The sequence below is a fragment of the Lynx canadensis genome, chromosome D1 (assembly GCF_007474595.2).
Source record: "Lynx canadensis isolate LIC74 chromosome D1, mLynCan4.pri.v2, whole genome shotgun sequence".
Classification (NCBI taxonomy): domain Eukaryota; kingdom Metazoa; phylum Chordata; class Mammalia; order Carnivora; family Felidae; genus Lynx; species Lynx canadensis.
Window position 1 is genome coordinate 115,042,139 of NC_044312.2, and position 17,593 is coordinate 115,059,731.

Sequence of the window (17,593 nt, forward strand, 5' to 3'; positions counted from 1 at the left end):
TAGTCTACCCACAGCGACACAGCACTTCATACCCTTCTTTGATCTGGTGGCTACCTTCTGGATCATCACCTCCGCTCTGCTTGCTCAAGTGAGCAGCTTGGGGAGAGGTGTGTTACTGGTAGACCCGAGCCTGCGTACCCAACGTGGAGTATGATGCACATTATGGGACCCTGTATCGGGGTCAACACTCTGAGACCTCGGGAGGTGCCAGCTGAAGACTGAGAACAGAGAAGGAAACCACACCGGGAATACGTTGAACCCTCTGAGCGAAGGGCCCAAAGAAAGTAACTGGCTTGCAGCTGTGCTCCCAGGAACCATTCCCTTCCCGTGGATCCTCAAGACACCCTTGAGCGAGGGGGTATGTAGAGCATTAGACCGCAGGACACCCTGGGTGGGTGTGGGTACAAGCCCCAGCTCTGTCCAGAGCTCTGCTCACACTGAGCTGACCCCTGAGCACCGGGCTGGGAAATCTTCCTTTTCCATCATCTGGTTCGCGGGGGCTCTCCCCGCAGCCCTGGTGGGAGCAGAGGGACAGGCGTGCACAGCAGTGGTGGGTGACACGGGGGTGCAAACTGCCCGTTTGATCTGGAACGTTCCACCTCCACCCTCTCACGCATCCCTGCTGACTTGGCGGGGCTGAGACAGCCCTGCTCGTGGTAGGCACGTCTGCCACCTGGTGGCCCGTGTCCGTCTTTAGAGATCTGGGCAGGTCACTGTCCACACACCCCAGCCCTGAGGACCACTGGGTCTACATCTGGCACAGCAGCTGACGACGCGGGGCTCCCGCCGGGCCGGTCTGCAGCACTCCACTGTCTCTGCCAAGGTCCTGGGTCCGGGGGTCAGACTGGTGAATGAAATGGGGCTCTGGTGGGGGCCAGCACCGCTGCACCCGTTAGGTTTGAGGGTGGCACTGATTTCTGCTGCCCTTCGGGATGAGACACTGTTCTTTATTTCTCTCCCGGTGGGGGCGGGGGGGCAATTGCAGACGTCTCCACCTGGCTGGCCCCACCGCCACGGCTCTGACCCTGAGGGCCACTGATCCAATGTGAGGATGAGCCAACCACCCTTTCTTTCTTTTCCGGTAACTCGTCTGAGGAGTGGAAACTGCCTCCGTCCTGGGGAGTTCCAGGGGCCCCCCTGAGAGCTTGATTTGGGCCTGGAGCCCCTGATTCTTTGGACCCGATGTGCCCGACCTGAAAAAGAAGCCAGGATGAGGCCTCGTTCTGGATCTTAGGGGAAAAGCTTTCAGTCTTTCACCGTGGGGTGTAACGTCAGCTGTGAGTTGTCCATAGACATCCTTTATCAGGTTGACGAATTTCCTTTCTATTTCTAGTTTTGTGTGTGTGTGTGTTATCAGGAAAGGTTGTTGGATTTTGTCAAATACTTTTTCTGCAGGAACTGAGATGATCCCATGATGTTTTTTCTTCATTCTTTTAATATGGAGTATTATACTGATTGATTTTTTTAAGCTGAAGGGGAGTTGACACGCAATGTTAACTGGTTTCAGGTGTACAACGTAGTGATTCCACAAACCTGTCCGTTATGCTGGGCTCAGCACAAGTGTAGCTGCCATCTGTCACCACACAACATATGACAACGTCATTGACTGTATCCGCTGTCCTGTGCTTTTCATCCTCGTGACTCATTCATTCCATAAGTGGAAGCCTGTACCCCCCACCTCCCTTCCCTCTGACAATCATCAGTTTGTTCTCTGTATTTATGAGTCTGTTTCTGCTCTTTGCTTATTCATTTGTATGTTATCTTATTTTATTATTTTATTTCTTTAAAGATTTTCTTTTATTTGGGTGCCTGGGTCGCTCAGTCAGTTAAGTGTCCCACTTCGGCTCAGGTCATGATCTGGTGGTTCATGAGTTGGAGTCTGGGGTTGGGCTGTGTGCTGACGGCTCAGAGCCTGGAGCCTGCTTCGGATTCTGTGTCTCCCTCTCTCTCTGCCCCTCCCCTGCTCACACTCTATCTCTCAAAAAATGAATAAAAAAAATATTTTTTTATTTATTTTTTAAAATGTTTATTTATTTTGAGAGAGAGAGAGAGCAGGGGAGGGGCAGAGAGAGAGGGAAAGAGAGAATCCCAAGCAGGCTTTGCTCTGTCAGTACAGGGCTTGACACAAACTCTCACAAACTGTGAGATAATGACCTGAGCTGAAATCGAGAGTCAGAGGCTTAACCAACTGAGCCACCCAGGTGCCCCTCCTTTGTTTTTCAGCTGCTACATGTAAGTCAAATTGAAATCAGATGCTATTTGTCTTTCTCTGGCTTATTTCACTTGTATAATACCCTCTAGATCACCCATGTTCACAGATGGCAAGATTTCTTTTTTCTTATGGCTGTGGAATGTTCCATCATCTATACACACCACATCTTCCTTATCCATTCACCTACAGATGGACACTTGGGCTGCTTCCGTAACTTGGCTGCTGTAAATAATGCTGCAATGAACGTAGGGGTGCATGTATCTTTTTGAATTAGTGTTTTCATTTTCTTTGGGTTAGTACCCAGTGGGATCCCAGGGGACTTACTGGATCACATGCCATTACTGTTTTAATTACTTACTAGTAATTCATACTAGTAATTAATAGTAATTAATTGCTATTTTGAGGAATATAATAATCGCTTTTTACTTCTTAAACTATCATTACATTTCTGGGAGAAATCCCGTTTGGTCTCAGTGTGTACTCTTTCTGATATGTTGCTGGATTCAGAGTGCTGGAAATTCACTGAGTGTTTTCCATCTATGGTCATAAGGGACACATCAGTTATATCTCAGTGCAGAGCCTGCTTCAGACCCCCTGTCTCCCTCTCTCTCTGCCTCTAGCCCACTTGTGCTTCGTCTCTCTCTCTCTTGCTCTCTCAAAAGTGAATAAAAACATTTGAAAATTAAAAAAAAAACTGAGCAGCTAAGACTTGTGCATGTCAGTGTAAACACCAGCCAAAACACGTAAAAGCAACAAAATGGGGGCTAAGAAGGACAAAAAAAATGACAAAAAGAATGACAGATGACAAACTGGCAGAATGTTACTGCATGAGGGCACACGGAAGCCAAGTTCTAAAGGGGTCTTGACCCAAATCAAAACTCTCAGTGGGCCCTCAGGCCGTCCCAACAGGCTGCTTCCGCTTCTCAGGCCAGGAAAGGGAATAGACGTAAACGGTGATTGGCTCATCCTTGCACTGGATCAGTGGCCTTCTGGGTAAGAGCCATCGCGTGGTGGGGCCAGCCAGGTGGGGACATGGGCCACCAGGTCACCTGGCGGCAGAGTTGCCCACGTGACCAGGGTTGTACAAGACCTGCCAAGTCAGAGCTCTGAGTGGGCCCAGCACCGATGCATTAGAGGATGGAGCGCAACATTCCAGATCAAACAGTTTACACTACCCCATGTCATCTACCCACCGATGCCGGACACCCATCCTTCTGCTCCCGCCCGGGATCTAGGGGCAAGCACAAAGATGTCAATGTGTTGGTCCCTGAATATGAGTCTTCCATGGTCTGATGAATGTCCTGTAGCGAAGTGTGTTGCATTTAGCTCCTACCAACTTGTAAGAGCTGACTGTTAAATATCAAGGGATTTTTTTTGTCCCAATTGTGAAACACAGTTGTTGTTAAAATTAAATCACGCGGGAAAATTGTTAGGAACTCCAAAATCTATCGCCCCACTGAATCAATGAATAAACTGCCAAAGTCAACTGAATTTTTTTATTGTGGTAAAGTGTATATAACATAAAGTGTACCTTATTTACGTTTAAAATTTTAACTTTGGTTAAGCATACAGCTAAGTGTCTCTACCTACAGGCTAATTATCCAAAATGCAGGTGAACATGGGAGGAGGCGTACCAGCAGAATCGGCAAAAACAGACTCTCTGTGAGATTTCGCTATTTTTCTCCTTCCCACTCATTGGTGCTTGGGGAAGCTGGGGCTCCGGGAGCCCGCCCTGTGCCCAGTGGCAGTCTGAGATCTTCACCTCCACCCAGGAACCAGAGCGAGCTTCCAGCTGGCGGCTCTGGGAACTCGGGGGGTAGAGCCGCCTCATGCTAAGGCCACACGGTACGCAGGATTAAAATGCTTCCACGGGTTCAATTACATCAGCTCATCTGGAGCACAGAGGAGAGAATGTAGGAGCCAGCTTCGTGTCGAGGCCCAAACAAAATGGGAAACACCTCAGATCTTAGCAGTCCAAGGCCTCTTCCACACGCTGAGAAAATGTAGGTGAAACACGCCTGTGCTCTCCTCGTGGATGGAAATGTGAGGAAGCCCAGCTATTCCCTCTCCTAGTGACTGCTCGACGCCCGTGGGTCATGGCTCCTGTGGGTCCTTCTTCACATTGGGTCCAGGTCCCGTCAGGAGGGAGGCTGAAGCTCCTTCAGCCCTTCACAGTTGGATCAGTTCCCGTGTGGACCCTCGTTTCTCTCAGCTCCGGCCGGAGCCACTGTGTCCACAAACACCGCCTGAGCCCTTTCCGCGCTACGTGCGGTCTGCTCGCTGCTGCTGACACAGACTCCCCACGCCCACAAGTGCCGTCCCGTGGCCCGCGGCCTGGGCACACAGGGCTGGGCGCTGCAGGTGTGAGGGCAGGGATGAGAGCGGGGCCTGGGAGTTGCTCTGGTGCCCAGATCGTTCCCATGCTTGTCCCCGGGGCCTTTCTCAGGCCCATGTCGGTGCCGTCTGAGGCTTGAAGGGTCTCCCAGCCGCTCCTGCCCCAGCCCCAGTGGGGGGCTTAAGTGTGGCCCCACGCTGCGCTGTGTAGGAAACTGCTCCCTTAACATGGCCACTCCTCAGACGTTGTCCTGTGGGCCAGAGCAGCCTTCCTACCTGGAAACACCTCAGAAACTCTTCTCACCATGTGGCTTTTCCGTTGGTGTAGGATTAGCCGATCTATGCACTAGCCAGGGCTGAAGGATGGGAAAAAGGAAAAAAATGACTGAAACCAGCTCATAAGCCAAAGTCCAAACTGTCGCATAATACAATTCTTTGTCTTTAGAAAACCCTTCTCTTTAGCCCCCATGATGTTATTTTTGACTGATTCTCCACTAAGCTTCAGTAAACAGGAGGGACAGAGTGGACTTGACCCTGTCCAAGTAGACCTGGAGGTTGCACTGGTAGGTGGCAAGTGACATTAGCAGAGAGCCTCCAGCAAGGAGCAGGCAGCGCGTCACGCAGGACCCCGGTCGGTGCTCAGGGTCCACCAGGGGCCCAAGGACACATCTGGCAGAAGCACATGGACAGAGGCCTGACCACGTGCCCCTCAGTCCTCGGCTGGTGGCCTTCCTGATGGGAGTCCACTCTGGGGAGAGAAAACGCCGACAAGGGTTTATACAACAAAGTGGCGTTCATTCCATAATTGCCAGACATGGCGATGGCAGGACCGTGGGACAGAAAGGCCAGAGGACCCTTGGGGCTCGAGTGAGCTGCCAACCAGCTGGCCCGAACCTCATGGCCTGGGGTACCTAGTTGGGTGCTCTGTCCCGGACATTAGGCCTGGCTACAGGGCACGCTTTGGCCAATGAAAAATCAAAAGATGTGAAGTGAGCAGTGTTTTGAAAGTGTTTATGTATGGGGTTTGCCCTCTTGCAACTCTGCTGTGGCCACAAACATGCTTTAGGAAGGCGGCTTGCCCCCGGCCGGCACCAACCCTAAGGCAAAGCCATGACTACTGACCTACGGTGTGGTACACCAGAAGTGAATGTGTCTTCCTGCGCTACTGAGGCTTTTGTTAAGGGGCATTATTTTGCAATAGCTAAAATCATATTTAAAAATACAAGCTAAAATGAAACGATACACATAATGTGAAAAGGCAGACCATAAGGAACATAACCCAAAATAATAATAATTATATTAAATGTAAATTGAGGGAGTACTCCATTTAAAAGTCGAGGGGCACCTGGGTGGCTCAGTCAGTTGAGCGTCCGACTTGGGCTCAGGTCAAGATCTCTCGGCTCGTGGGTTCGAGCCCCATGTCGGGCTCTGTGCTGCCAGCTCGGAGCCTGGAGCCTACTTCGGACTCTGTGTCTCCCTCTCTGTCCCTCCCCCACTTGTACTCTGTCTCTCTCTGCCTCTCAAAAATAAATAAATGTAAAAAATAAAATAAAAAAATTATACTAATACTGGACAACATAGACTTTAAGGGGAGAAGCATTACAAGGGGATATTTCAGGATGGGAAAAAAAAAAACCCCAGCCCAAGACATATCATATTCAAAGTGCAAAGGTATTGAAAGCAGCCAGATAAACAACCAATACACCTTATCTATAGAAAAGACAACATTGAAAGAAGAAAAAAAAATCCGTTTACCTGGAGTATTCCACATATAGTGAAATTATTCCCCGAAAGTGAAGGTGAAATGTATTTTCTCAAACAAAAACAAGGAATTTGTTAGCAGACCCTGTAAGAAACGTTAAAAGAAAATTTTCAGGCAGAAATAAAACTATATAGGTTAGAAACTTTAATCTCCATGAAGAAAGTACCTCAGAGAAGGAATAAACAAAGGTAAAATAAAACATTAATTCTTGTTCTTAGTTGAATGAAAATTGAGAGTAGCTACTGTTGCGGGGGGCGTCTGGTGGCTCAGTCGGTTGAGCATCTGACTCTTGGTTTCGGCTCTGCTCTTGATCTTGCAGCTCGTGAATTCGAGCCCCGCATGGGGCTCCGTGCTGATGGTGTAGGGCCTGCTTGGGATTCTCTCTCTCCCCGTCTCTCTACCCTTCCCCTGCTCACATGCACGCTCTCTCTCAAAATAAATGAATAAACTTAAAACCAAGAGTAGCTCCTAGGTTATGGTGACCATGGTGACAATAGTTGGTTATTATTGCATAAACAAGGCAAAATGAATGACGGCAATGTTTTGAGGGATGGGAGGGAGGAGTTAGGAACACATCGTATGAGTTCCCTGCACCATCAGTGAAGTAGTACCTGTTATTTGAAGGTGGACACGGTTACAAACGTATAGAGGGTGCTTTCAGCTAGAAGGCTTAAGTAAAACACACTTTCCACTCCAAATCCTCTCTGCCGTAAAAGAAGGAGCAAAAGCAAAACTTGTAAGAATAAAACTTTTTAGGACTCTGGAAATTAGCAAAATGTTTGCACTATCTGGGTATGATTTAATCAAGAAAAAAACTGAATCTGGGGCACCTGGGAGGCTCAGTCGGTTAGGTGTCCAACTTCAGCTCAGGCCACAATCTCACAGTTTGTGGGTTCAAGCCCCCACATCGAGCTCTGTGCTGACAGGGCAGAGCCTGCTTGGGATTCTCTCTCCCTCTCTCTCTGCCCCTCCCATGCTAGTGCACTCTCCCTCTCCCTCTCAAAATAAATAAATAAACAAAAATAAAAGAAAATCTGAATCTTTTAAGATAAGAAGATAAGAACAGTGAACTTTGTGGTGTTTAAACTCTCCATAATCCCATCAACCACTCCTACCAACCCTTTGGTAACTTAAAACTGCTGACCCTAAAAATAAAACTAGCAGATAAGATAAGAACAGTGAACTTTGTGGTGTTTAAACTCTCCATAATCCCATCAACCACTCCTACCAACCCTTTGGTAACTTAAAACTGCTGACCCTAAAAATAAAACTAGCAGTTATTTTACCAGCAAAATAGCAGAGAATTGCAATCTAGGACAGCTAGTTATGTCAAAACCACAAGCAAGGTGCCCTTCTTCCTCTGGGAATGCCAAGGGCCGCCCAGAGTGGGGGTGGTGGCGAGAGCTCCCCCTGCTGGCCAGGTTAGTGAGGTTGCCTTTGCCCAGTTTCACAAAATCCAACAGCCCCCAAACCTCCCAGGTGACCATAGCACCTGGAAAGAAGTCTGGAGTTTCTTTCCAGAGACTTGGCACTATTTGAGCACTGTGATGACGCCCTGGGATACACTAGTCACAGTGGTCTTCTCTTCTGGCCTAACTCAGAGTTTGCACAGTGTGAACACATTTTCTCCCTGGATGTTTGTTTAAAAACTTCAGGAGCAATCAATTGTTTAACATCATGGCTGCTTGAGGCAGCACAGAGTATTAGGGGGCAGACAGTAAGGTAACCAGAGAGCTTCAGAGGAGAAGCTGGGGGACGAGATGTCTATAGGAGATCTTTTGAAAACTTCCAACAATTCTAAAGTGGGCAAAGAACTTGAACCAACACTTCTCCCCAGAAGATAAACAAATGACCAGCAAGCACATGAAAAGATATTCAGCATCACTGCTCACTAAGGAAATGCAAATCAAAACTACAATGAGATACCACCTCATACCCATTAGGATGACTTTTACCAGTAAAACTGAAAATAGCATGTGTTGATGAGGATGTGAAAGAACAAGAACTTTCATGCCCTGTGGGTGGGAATGTAAAGTGGTACCCCTGCCATTAACCCTAACATAGAGTCACCATGTGACCCAGCAGTTCCAGCCCTAGGTAATTACCCAAGAGGAAGCTTATACACCCGTGACAATGGCAGCATTATCCTAAAGGTGGAGACAACAACCCAAATGCCCAACAACAGATGAAGGGATAAACAAATCATGATACATATACCCACTGGAACATTATTCAGCATAAAAAGGGACAAATCCTGACACGTACTACAACTTGGATGGACCTCAAAAACATGATGCTCGACACAAAAGGTTGCATATTGTATGATTTCTTTTACGTGCTGTCTCTGGAACAGGCAACTCCATGGAGACCTTTCTAGCAGGTTAGTGGTTATCAGGGGATGGGAGAAAAGGGGAGTGGATACTGAATACTTAATGGGTATAAGATGTTTTTCTGGAGTTGATGAAAAGTTTTGAAACTAGAGAGAGGAGGTGGTTACACAACATTGTGAATACACTAAATGCTGCTAGATTGTTCACTTTCAAAGGTTATTGTATGTTATGTGAATTTCACCTCAATGGGGAAAAAAAACAGAAAGAGGGGCGCCTGGCTGGCGCAGTCGGTTAAGCATCCGACTTCAGCCAGGTCACGATCTCGCGGTCCGTGAGTTCGAGCCCCGCGTCGGGCTCTGGGCTGATGGCTCGGAGCCTGGAGCCTGTTTCCGATTCTGTGTCTCCCTCTCTCTCTGCCCCTCGCCCATTCACGCTCTGTCTCTCTCTGTCCCAAAAATAAATAAACGTTGAAAAAAAAAACAGAAAGAAATCAACAAAATCTCCAACATATTCCAAGGATTTTAGAAGCCAGGAACATGGGTAGGGTTATGTTCATGTTCAAGAAAGACCTGGCAGGGTTCCGCACTCTCACCTGTGTTCAAGGAGGAAGTGAAGGTGGAGCCAGGCAGGCCCCAGCATGCTCCCAGGGCCCCTGACAAAGACAGGGGCCCTACTGGCTCCAGAAGTGTGAGAAATCTCTGTCCAAACATTACCTCACCACAGATTTCATCAGGGACATCTGTGGTCGTAGAGGACAAAGCAAATAGACTTAACAGAATTGCTTCAGACAATAGTACCAACAGCAATAATAACAACAAAAAGGGGGAGATAGCCCCCCTGGGGAAGGGGTGAATCTGGTTTCCGAAGTTACCACATTATATTAGTTTAAAAGTCCAATTTTTGTGAAAAAGAAATAATAAAATCCAGTTTTCAACCAAAGCATCACGATAAATGCAAATAAACAAGAAACTATGGCTGATACACAGGGGAAAAAAGTAATCAATAGAAACTGTCTCTGAGCGGGGTGCCTGGGTGGCTCAGTTAGTTAACCATCTGACTTTGGCTATAAGGTCATGATATCACAGTTTGTGGGTTTGAGCCCCACATCAGGCTCTGTGATGACAGCTCAGAGCCTGGAGCCTGCTTCAGATTCTGTGCCTCCCCATCTCTCTGCCCATCCCCTGCTCATGCTATCTCTCTCTCCCAAAAATAAATAAACATTAAAAAAATATTTAGGGGCACCTCTGTAGCTCAGTTGGTTAAACATCTGACTTCGGCTCAAGTCATGATCTCCCGGTTTGTGGGTTCGAGCCCTGGGTTGGGCTCTGTGCTGACAGCTCAGAGCCTGGAGTCTGCTTTGGACTCTGTGTCTCCTCTCTCTGTCCCTCCACTGCTCACTCTCTGTCTCTCTCTCAAAATAAACACTTAAAAAATTAAAAGAAAATATTTTAAAAAAGAAAGAAACTGTCTCTGAGGAACTCCACATATTGTAATTACTAAAAAAAAGACTATAAATCAGCTATCTGAAATCTGTTTAAAGAACTACAAGAAACCATATCAAACAAAGTAAAGTATGGGCAGGAACTCTCACCAAATAGAAAATATCAGTAAAGAGATACAAGTCATCAAAAAAGAAACAAATAGAAATTATGGAGTGGAAAAGTATCCTCCAAAATGAAAATTTCACAGAAGAGGTCAGCAGCATAATAGAGGCAGTAGACAAAGAGTCAGTGAACTTGAAAGTAAGTCAATGGAGATTATCCAGCCTGAGAAACAGGAAGGAGGGAAGGAGAGAGAGAAGGAAAAGGAGAAGGAGAAGAGAAGGAGAAGGAGAAGAAAAAGGGGAGGAGGGAGGAGGAGGGGGGAAGAAGGAGGAGGGGAAGAAGGGAGGAAGAGGAGGACAGGGCAGGAGGAGGGGAGGGGGAGGAGGAGGAGAGGGAGGAGGGGAAGAAGGAGGAGAGGGAGGAAGGGAAGAAGGAGGAGGAGGGAGGAGGAGGGGGAGGAGGAGGAGTGGGAGGAGGAGAAGAAGGAGGAGAGAGATGGGGAGGAGGAGGAGGAGAAGAAGGAAGAGGAGGAGTAGAAGGAGGAGGGGGAGGAGGGAGATAGGGAGGAGAAGGAGAAAGAGGAAGAGGGGAGGATGGGGGGAAGGAGGAGGAGGAGGGAGATGGGGAGGAGGAGAAGAAGGAGGAGGGCTTCATAAAGCATACTAACACATGCATAAGGGTATCCCCTAAGGAGAGGAGTGATAGAAGAGAGGTACAAGTAAGGACTGAACACTTACCAAATGTGGTAAAAAAAACATATCCAATAAGTGCAACAAGCCCACAAAGGGTAAGTGCAAAGAAATCTGGCCTGGACACAACACAATCAACTCCTGAGAGAAAAATCAGAGAATTTTGAAAGCCCCAAGAAAGAAGTAACCCATCCTGTATAAGGATCCCCAGGAAGACCAGAAGTGATGTCCCACCCAAACAACAGGTACCAGCAGGCAGTGGCATGATGCATCACAGTCAATCAAGAATTCTATGTCCAGCCAAAGTAGCCACACAAGTGAAGGAAAATTCAGACATTTCCAGATAAACAAAACCAGAAAGAATTCTAGGCTAGCAGAACTGGCCTACAAAAATACTAAAAGGAGTTCTTTAGGCTGAAATTAAAGAACAGTAGACACTAACTCAAATTCACAGGAAGAAGTATAGGCATCCATAGAAGTAACTATATTTGGAAATGTAAAAAAACGGTATAAATGTATTTTTGTTTATAATTTTTTTTTTCTGATTTAAAAGGCACTTTCATTAAGAAACATGATAACCTCTGGGACACAGCAAAGGCGGTCATAAGAGGAAAGTATATAGCAATCCAAGCCTTTCTAAAGAAGGAAGAAAGATCTCAGATACACAACCTAACCTTACACCTTAAGGAGCTGGAAAAAGAACAGCAAATAAAACCCAAAAGCAGCAGAAAACAGGAAATAATAAAGATTAGAGCCGAAATTAATGCTATCGAAACCAAAAAAACAGTAGAACAGATCAATGAAACCAGAAGCTGGTTCTTTGAAAGAATTAACAAAATTGATAAACCACTAGCCAGTTTGATCAAAAAGAAAAAGGAAAGGACCCAAATAAATAAAATCAAGAATGAAAGAAGAGAGATCACAACCAACACAGCAGAAATAAAAACAATAATAAGGGAATATTATGAGCAATTATATGCCAATAAAATGGGCAATCTGGAAGAAATGGACAATTCCTAGAAACATATACACTACCAAAACTGAAACAGAAAGAAATAGAAAATTTGAACAGACCCATAACCAGTAAGGAAATCAAATTAGTCATCAAAAATCTGCCAAAAAAACAAGAGCCCAGGGCCAGATGGCTTTCCAGGGGAATTCTACCAAATATTTAAGGAAGAGTTAACACCCATTCTCTTGAAGGTGTTCCAAAAAATAGAAACGGAAGGAAAACTTCCAAACTCTTTCTATGAAGCCAGCATTACCTTGATCCCAAAACCAGACAGAGACCCCACTAAAAAGGAGAACTATAGACCAATTTCCCTGAATGAACATGGATGCAAAATCCTCAACAAGATATTAGCCAACCGGTTCCAACAATACATTAAAAAAAATTATTCACCACAACCAAGTGGGATATATACCTTGGAATGCAGGGATGGTTCAATATCCACAAAACAATTAACGTGATTCATCACATCAATAAAAGAAAAGACAAAAACCTCATGATCTTCTCAATAGATGCAGAGAAAGCATTTGACAAAATACAGCATCCTTTCTTTATAAAAACCCTAAGAAAGTAGGGATAGAAGGAGCATACCTCGAGATCATAAAAACCATATATGAAAGACCCAACGCTAATATCATCCTCAATGGGGAAAAACTGAAGACTTTCCCCCTGAGGTCAGGAACAAGACAGGGATGTCCACTCTCACCACTGTTATGCAACATAGTATTGGAAGTCTTAGACGCTGCAATCAGACAACACAAAGAAATAAAAGGTATCCAAATCGTCCAGGAGGAGGTCAAACTTTCACTCTTCGCAGATAACATTATACTCTATATGAAAAACCCAAAAGATTCCGCCAGAAAACTGCTAGAATTGATTAATGAGTTCAGCAAAGTTGCAGGATATAAAATCAATGCACAGAAACCTGTTGCATTCCTATACACCAACAATGAAGCGACAGAAAGAGAAATCAAGGAATCGACCCCATTTACATTTGCACCAAAAACCATAAAATACCTAGGAATAAATCTAACCAAAGAGGTGAAAAATCTATACACTGAAAACTGTAGAAAGCTTATGAAAGAAATTGAAGAAGACACAAAAAAATGGAAAAAGATTCCATGCTCCTGGATAGGAAGAACAAATATTGTTAAAATGTCAATACCACCCAAAGAAATCCACATATTCAATGCAATCCCTATCAAAATAACACCAGCATTCTTCACACAGCTAGAACAAACAATCTTAAAATTTGTATGGAACCAGAAAAGACCCCGAATAGCCAAAGCAATCTTGAAAAAGAAAACCAAACCAGGAGGCATCACTGTAATCATCAAGACAGTATGGTACTGGCACAAGAACAGACACTCAGGTCAATGGAACACAATACAGAACCCAGAAACATATGGCCAACTAATCTTTGACAAAGCAGGAAAGAATATCCGGTGGAATAAAGACGGTCTGTTCAGCAAGTGGTGCTGGGAAAACTGGACAGCGACATTCAGAAGAATGAACCTGGACCACTTTCTTACACCATACACAAAAATAAACTCAAAATGGATGAAAGACCTCAATGTAAGACAGGAAGCCATCAAAATTCTAGGGGAGAAAGCAGGCAAAAACCTCTTTGATCTTGGCCACAGCAACTTCTTACTCAACACGTCTCCGGAGGCAAGGGAAACAAAAGCAAAAGTGAACTACTGAGACCTCATCAAAATAAAAAGCTTCTGCACAGCCAAGGAAACAATCAGCAAAACAAAAAGGTAACCAACAGAATGGGAGAAGATATTTGCAAATGACATATCAGATAAAGGGTTACTATCCAAAATCTATAAAGAACTTATCAAACTCAACACCCAAAAAACAAATAATCCAGTGAAGAAATGGGCAAAAGACATGAATAGACACTTCTCCAAAGAAGACATCCAGATGGCCAGCCGACATATGAAAACATGCTCAACATCACTCATCATCAGGGAAATACAAATCAAAACCACAATGATATACCACCTCACACCTGTCAGAATGGCTAACATTAACAACTCAGGCAACAACAGATGTTGACAAGGATGCGGAGAAAGAGGATCTCTTTTGCATTGTTGGTGGGAATGCAAACTGGTGCAGCCACTCTAGAAAACAGTATGGAGGTTCCTCAAAAAACTAAAAATAGAACTACCCTATGACCCAGCAATTGCACTACTAGGCATTTATCCAAGGGACGCAGGTGTGCTGTTTCGAAGGGATACAGGCACCCCCATGTTTACAGCAGCACTATCGACAATAGCCAAAGTATGGAAAGAGCCCAAATGTCCATCGACAGATGAATGGATAAAGAAGGTGTGGTATATATAGACAATGGAGTATTACTCGGCAATCAAAAAGAATGAAATCTTGCCACTGGCAACTACGTGGATGGAACTGGAGGGTATTATGCTAAGTGAAATTAGAGAAAGACAAAAATCATATGACTTCACTCATATGAGGACTTTAAGAGACAAAACCGATGAACATGAGGGAAGGGAAACAAAAAGAATATCAAAACAGGGAGGGGGACAAAACAGAAGAGACTCATAAATATGGAGAACAAACTGAGGGTTACTGAAGGAGTTGTAGGAGGGGGGATGGGCTAAATGGGTAAGGGGCACTAAGGAATCTACTCCTGAAATCATTGTTGCACTATGTGCTAACTAATTTGGATGTAAATTTTAAAAAAAAGAAAAAAGAAGAGAAAAGAAACATGATAAATCTGGTGTTTATATCAGATAACATTATATGCAATGAATAAAGATATCATGTGTGTGATGAAAATGTCACAAAAGGTGGAGGACTGAATGCAGGTGGAGGGGGGTAAAAGTTTTGGATATTATTGAAATTAAGTGGGATTATTTCAAGCCAGTTTATTATAAATTAAAATGCTAATATTAATCCCCACAGCAACCACTAAGAAAGTAACTTGCAAAAAATATAGTAAAAAAAAAAGTGTGGGGGAAAGGAAATTAAAAGACAAATGATCTATTTTATACAAATAAGGCTATTACTGGGGCGCTTAGGTTGCTCAGTCGGTTAAGTGTCCGACTTCGGCTCAGGTCATGATCTCATGACTGACGGGTTTGAGCCCCACGTTGGGCTCTGTGCTGACAGCTCGGAGCCTGGAGCCTGCTTCGGATTCTGTGTCTCCCTCTCTCTCTGCCCCTCCCCTGCTCATGCTCTGTCTCTCTTTGTCTCTCAAAAATAAATAAATGTTTAAAAAAATTAACAAATAAGGCTATTACTGAGTAATAAGAAAAATAGAAAATAAGGGGCGCCTGGGTGGCGCAGTCGGTTAAGCGTCCGACTTCAGCCAGGTCACGATCTCGCGGTCCGTGAGTTCGAGCCCCGCGTGGGGCTCTGGGCGGATGGCTCAGAGCCTGGAGCCTGTTTCCGATTCTGTGTCTCCCTCTCTCTCTGCCCCTCCCCCGTTCATGCTCTGTCTCTCTCTGTCCCAAAAATAAATAAACGTTGAAAAAAAAAATTAAAAAAAAAAAAAAGAAAGAAAATAAGACACAGGGACGCCTGGGTGGCTCAGTCTGTTGAGCATCTGACTTCATCTCAGGTCATGATTTCACATTCATGGGTTCAAGCTCCACATCAGGCTCTGTGCTGACAGCTCAGAGCCTGGAGCCTGCTTCGGATTCTGTGTCCCCTTCTCTCTCTGCCCCTCCCCTGTTCATGCTCTGTCAATCTCTGTCTCTCCAAAAAAATAAAATAAAACGTTTTAAAAAAAGAAAATAAGACATAGTACACATAGAAAAACTGGCAATTTCAAGTCACACTTACCTTAGTGATCATATTAAATGTAAATGGGTAAATGCTCAATCAAAAGACAGAATGGTGGAAAGGGTTAGAAAAACATATGTGCCAAGTCATGCCCCACCCAATCCCTAAGCCACCGCAAACATCTCGAGCAGCCTCCTTGCTCTGCTCTATCAAACCATTTTTGGACCTGCTGGGGACCACCCCATTCTCCCCATAATTCATCATTATGGGAGAGATACACCTTGGCCCAGCCTCTTGGTGGATGTGTGGACTCATCACATTCAACATTTGAATCAGAAGTTTTGGCGTATGGGGGGACCATTCTGATACTGTTGGGCTAGCCTCTCACAAGTACACACCTACTAGACTTAACATAAGAAAACACATTGTTCTTATGGGCACACGAAATATTCTCCAGCTGGAACACATTGGGTCATAAAACAATTCTCCATAGATGCAAAAGGATTGAAATTGTACAAAATATATTATCTGACCACAATGAAATATAATTACAATTCTATAGCAGAAGATAAATAGGGAAATTCACAAATGTGTAAGTTAGACAACATATCCGGGGTAATAAATCACAAGATAGACTAGAAAGTACTTTGAGATGCATGAAAATGAAACCCAAATGTACAGACATTTTGGGAGGCAGGACGAGCAACTTCTGGGGGGAACTCCTCTAGGCAGAGACTACTACTTCCAGAGGAGAAGGATGTCAGATCTATACATGGCCTTTCACCTTAAGAAAGTAGGGGGTAAAAGAGCAAAAGAAAAGGAAAGCTGGCAGAAGGAAGGAAATGGTAAAGGTTAGAGCAGGCATAAAGAAAATCAACAAAACCAGGGCACCCGGGCAGCTCAGTTGGTTGAGCATCCGAATTTGGCTCTGGTCATGATCTCATGGTTCGTGGGTTCAAGCCCCGCGTCAGGCTCTGTGCTGACAGCTCAGAGCCTGGAGTCTGCTTCAGATTCTGTGTCTCCCTCTCTCTCTGCCCCTGCCCCACTTGTGCTCTGTCTCTCTCTCCAAAATAAATAAATATTAAAAAGAAGAAAGAAAGAAAGAAAGAAAGAAAGAAAGAAAGAAAGAAAGCCAACAAAACCCAAAGTGGATCGTTGAAAAGATCAACAAAATTGACAAACCTTCAGCTAGATGCACGAAGGAGAAAAAGGCTCAGATTTCTAAAACCAGACATGCAAGTAGGGACATTACAACCGGTCTCCAGAAATAAAGGAATTATGGGAATGCTATGAACAGTTGTTCACCAACAAGGTGGATAATCTAGATAAAATGGAGTCCCACGAACACACAATCTACAAACTGACTCAAAGGGACATGGAGTACAACTCAGCAGGAAAAAGACAAATGACCCCTTTCAAAGTGGCAAAGGCTTGGAATAGACCCTTCTCCAGGGAGAACGGACAAGTGCCAGTGAGCACACGAGAAGATGTTGAGCCCATTAAGTCACATGGTAACACAAGTAAACATCACAATGAGATGCCATTTTTTATTAGGATGAGAATTTAAGTTTGCCTTTGACTTTTGATGTGTCTAGGGTGTGAGTCTCTTTGGGGTCATTCTTTGAATTTGTGTAGCTTCTTGGACATGTGGACTAATGTGGATTTCTTTCATCAAATTATGTAAGTTTTGAGCCATCCTTTCTTCAAATGCTTGCTCTGTGCTTTCTCTTGCCTCTGCCTTGGGATCCCTTCATGCCCATGTTGTACCGAAGATTCTGTCCCACAGCCTCTGAGGACCAATTCATCTGTCTTTATTATTTCTCTTCCTGTGCTTCAGGCAGGATAATCCCAACTACCTGCCTTCGTGCTCATTCATTCTTTCTCCTTATGGGTCCAATGCGCTCTCACCCCCACCGGCTGACTTTTCATGTCACTTACAGCACTTTCCAATGTCAGA

At 44.9% G+C, this 17,593-nt stretch overlaps 1 long non-coding RNA gene across 1 annotated transcript; it reads right to left on the reverse strand.

Annotated features, from left to right (window-relative positions):
- Nucleotides 1–4,363: 4,363 nt before the first annotated feature.
- Nucleotides 4,364–6,571, reverse strand: LOC115525098. Its single transcript, XR_003972296.1, has 2 exons — nt 6,302–6,571; nt 4,364–4,902 (listed from the first exon to the last, which is right to left on the reverse strand). It is a non-coding gene; the product is annotated as an uncharacterized LOC115525098 (long non-coding RNA).
- Between the last annotated feature and the right edge of the window lie 11,022 nt (nt 6,572–17,593).